The following is a 4,513-nucleotide window of genomic DNA, read 5'->3' on the forward strand; positions in this document are numbered from 1 at the left end:
CCTCTGAGGGTATGACTATTCTTTAAAGAACATATTAATTTAACGGTCAAAACTTGAGTTTTGTATAATTTGTTTTTGAATAAATATCTGCACTCAAATAATACATCTTCATCTTAAATTTGCAGCCATAGAAATGGATCATCAGTCTCTGGATGTTCCTCTCTCTGTAGAGGAGACCCGACCAGAACCGGCCCAGAGTTCAGTGCGGCCATATTCATTCACAGGAGGATGAGTGTGAGCGATGATGATGAAGAGCAGTGGGTTTCCCAAACTAAAATCATTTGATTCCATTAATTAAATAACTAAAATAAATTAATCATTAAAATGTTAAACAAAAAAGAATCTTATATAATAAAAACATTCAAAATAAAGCACTTATTAAAGTGATGTCAGACGCAGTTAATTTTTCTTCAGCACAAGTATTCATAATATGAACGGTGTGGTTTAAAACAGTTTTGTCTCTTGTCAGATTGTAGACAGAGGCTATGAAATTCACTAGTGTTTCCAGTTAATTAATTGCAGGTGGATGAGAGAGAAATCATTAATGTGTTCATTTTAATAAAGACACCAAACTGTCATTTCACAGTAAGACGCAATGAACGTGTGTCACTCTTTTACTTTCGTTTCAACTGAATGTATTTCTCTTCAAGGAAAACCAGAGAACCTCCTTATCTAAAACACAAAGGAAAACCCCTACGTGAGATTGTTATATTACGGAGCCCCACACATGACATGCAAGAAAAAAATAGTGCTAAATCGTGCGCATGATTTACTTTTTTTTCCTGCATGTCATGTGAGGGGCTCCGTACTTTATAACTTACCAGCTTTCACTAAAAATATACACAAGTTTAACTAACAGACATTATTCTGATAAGAGTGTTTTCCAACAATGATGTGATGAAATAGTGACAATTTAAGTTTGAAGGGAGTAAAGCCTGTGTTTAGGCTATTAGCCAAAGAAGAACTTTTATTTAAATAAATGTTCATTTATAAGCAGCTTACTTCAGTGTGATATGTTATGATCAGGTGCGGATATCTAAATCAGAGAATTTCATTGGGCGGTTGGCGGTTGGATCATTTATTTTTAACAGTGGATTCAGGTACAAGTCAATGCACAGACTTTTTCTTTGTTCAATTTGCACACTGATCATGGGTTGGAGCTCTTTATTTTGAACTTTCAAGTGCACCAGATTAATGAATTTCTCTTTAATATGTAGAAAATTTTCTAGAGACCAAGGATTTTAACACCTCTGCCTCATTTTGAGCCAGGAAAAACCATGTGTGTGCAATATTAATAAATCAGTCAGAAAGTGTTCATGCTGTCTGTGGACGAGATGAGATACTGTATGAAGGGAGAGTCATTCCTTAATTTTTTCAAATGTACAGATTTCTTTGTATTTTTGTGTAAGTGGGCACAAAAAAAGTGTAAAATATTTGGATAAATGTGTAATTGATTTCTTGTCAATGTCTATTTCTATATTAAAAAAAAAAAAAAAAAAAGTTGTCCCACTTGTGTTTTCCCACAGCTTTGACTGGTGTTTTCTCACCTGACTGGTTAGATAACGTATTGATTCACAAAACAAAAAAAAAAAATCATTTTTTGAGTGCAATCATGGTTTCATATGAAAGGCACAGACTGATTCAATAATACACAAGCCTTTTTTCTTAGTAAATTATGTTGTGTTACACAAAAAAAACAAAAAAAAAAACAATTTGGCTGAAGAACATTGTTTTGGTTGTGCTTCGGCTCTGCGTGACTGTGCAGATGAATACATTTATCCTACTTCAACATTCACTACTAGGCTTAAGAAATATAACCAGTTTAGATGGAAAGGATCTCAAGCTGACTGGCTGAAGACGTTACTGTAGCTTTACCCATTAATAGACATGAATAAATCCCAGCACAGCTACAACAACCATAATGAAATGACCCTTTACAATCAACTTAGCAATTTATCTGTTCAATAAAATACCTTACTCACCCGCTGAGTAATAAAAACACCATCTCAACATCACTTTTACAACATTTCAAATCCCTCAGTTTTCACCATCTCTGAAAAACCAAGTTAATGTTGATTCTTGTTTTGTTACGAGCTCGGTCTCGTTCTCTTTCTGCCAGCAGACTCTGCCAGCGATTGTTTTAGGGGCTGTTTACACGACACCGTTTTCAACTAAAAACGTAAAACTTTTTATGCGTTTTGGCGATTTGTTTACACGACAGCGGCATTTTCGGTGCCTGGAAACACAAACTTTTGAAAACGGGGTTCGAAGTGCAAGGTTTTGAAAATGCTCTCCGTGTGAACAACAAAAACGCAAATCTTTGAAAACGATGACATCATGCACATGCCTATTACGTGTTCAGTCTATAGTGTTTCATCGTTTCATTTCAACTGCTTAGGAGACTGACAGGGAAGAGGAAAAATTGTTGAATAAAGTCATTATTTTTGTTGTTTTTGAGCACAAAAAGTATTCTCATCGCTTCATAACACTGTAGTCCTGTGGACTATTTTAAGTCTTTACTACTACTTTGGACCTTGAATGTGGTAATTTCGTTGCTTTCTATGGGAGATTAAAAAAAAAACAAAAAACACTTGGATTTCATCAAAAATATCTTCATTTGTGTTCTGAAGATGAACAAAGGTCTTACAGGTGTGTAACAACATGAGGGTGAGTAATTAATGACAGAATTTTCATTTTTGGGTGAATTAACCGTTGAAGGTACTCAATAACTGATTATATTAAGCTTTACTTAAACTGTGTTAGTGTTTAGTCCTCTGTTATGTAGGGATTTATAGGGTTTTCTGTGATGTTGCAGTTTGCTGTTAAGGTTACCATTGTGTTGAATAGTAGAGCCTGTGGTTGGGTCGAGGATGGACTTTAAAATTTGAAGGCATTATAAAAGGCACGTTGTTTACATACACATAGAGTCAAGTAGGGCCTATTCCACAAAACCGATTTTACTATCATCACAAAATAGAAATCAAATTCTTCAACGTCTTTACACACGCACACAAATACAATACAGGTGTCATTAGAATTAGCTTAATTGTAATTTTGGCACGTGACAGAAAGCCTGACATGAAAAACACTGGCACGGCGACCAGGTCGTTAAACCATAAAAATGGCGCGGCGGCCAGGGTCATAAACATTTAGCTTACTATTTGAAGATTTGTGATGAGAAGCAGGTTCAGTCGACTCTCCCTCTTTCTGGACCGTAGTTGTCAACATGAATATCCAATATGTCAAAACTTTATTAGTCTAACACAAGTTAAAAATAAGTTCCACTACTAATTTCGCAGGTTTTCCAATCGCTGTCTCAATTAGTTGGGCTCAGGTGTCACGTGACGTCTAGCTCCGCCCATTAACCGTTAACACATGCCTCGTCATGCACGGATTCATATTTCAATGTCCATCTAAAACTATTTTAAACAACATTTTGCTTAATTTTGTAGTATTATGACGGTTTATGAGCTCATATTAACTGAATTTCTGTTATTACAAACCATAAATGGCGAAAGGAAAGTGTTACATCACAATAAACGTTTGCCCCTCATTTCAAGTTTTTGTATATAATATTTTATACTGCTGTTAATCTTTGCTAGAGTGTGGTTATATTTCATTCAGTTGATTTTTCAGAATATAATTAATGTTCTGCCTTTAATTTACTGCAATCAAATATGCTGAAATGTAAAGATGAACCAGTGTCTGATGAATCTGAATCCTTAAGATCTGAACTAGTAGATGTTTGTCCACCAGCAGAGGGCAGAAGTGAACACATTCACTTCACTACAACACACTCCACTTTTTAACCAAAGTAGCCAAAATAACTAATACAGGCCAGATACATCTCGTTCCTTGAGTTTTTAGCCATTAAATTCAGATCTAAGCAGTACTGAAAACACAATTGCAGACACTCACAACACACTGTGAGGATTGCAGAAAACACAAGCATGTATTCCTCAGTAAACTATGCAGGTTGCCTCGTGCTCTCACGTATTCTTAGCCCACATACACATTAGCCATGTGGGATGTGTTTACCATATAGGTCAAGCCATAAATTAACCGAGTTCAGCAGTTCACATTACTCTCCAGAGTTAAAGAGCAACCACAATCGCCTTATGCAACACACACTCTCTAGTCATTTTTACCGGGTTCCTCTGTATCTGCTAGTCTGGTTATAGATTTTAAATGGTTTTGTTTTTTACTTTTATTTTTTTATAGGAACTCAGAACTTTTTAAATACACAATCTTATTCCTCAGTGCATCATATTTTAAAGAAAATGACTGTCTTTGTAATCAAAATTCAAAAATCAAAGTACATTTATGCATTACTGTGCAACATCTGGGACATTCGTTCTAAGCTATAGGAGAAAAAATTGTTTGTTGTGCAACATTATAATTAAAACCAGTAAGTCCAGCACTGATTCTAAAGAAGTAAAGATGCATGTACATGTATTACACTAAATCCCATCAAGCATGCAAACTTAAGTTTCAAACTTTTTCAAGAGGAGGC

This window comes from Ctenopharyngodon idella, chromosome 22 (assembly GCF_019924925.1).
Source record: "Ctenopharyngodon idella isolate HZGC_01 chromosome 22, HZGC01, whole genome shotgun sequence".
NCBI lineage: Eukaryota > Metazoa > Chordata > Actinopteri > Cypriniformes > Xenocyprididae > Ctenopharyngodon > Ctenopharyngodon idella.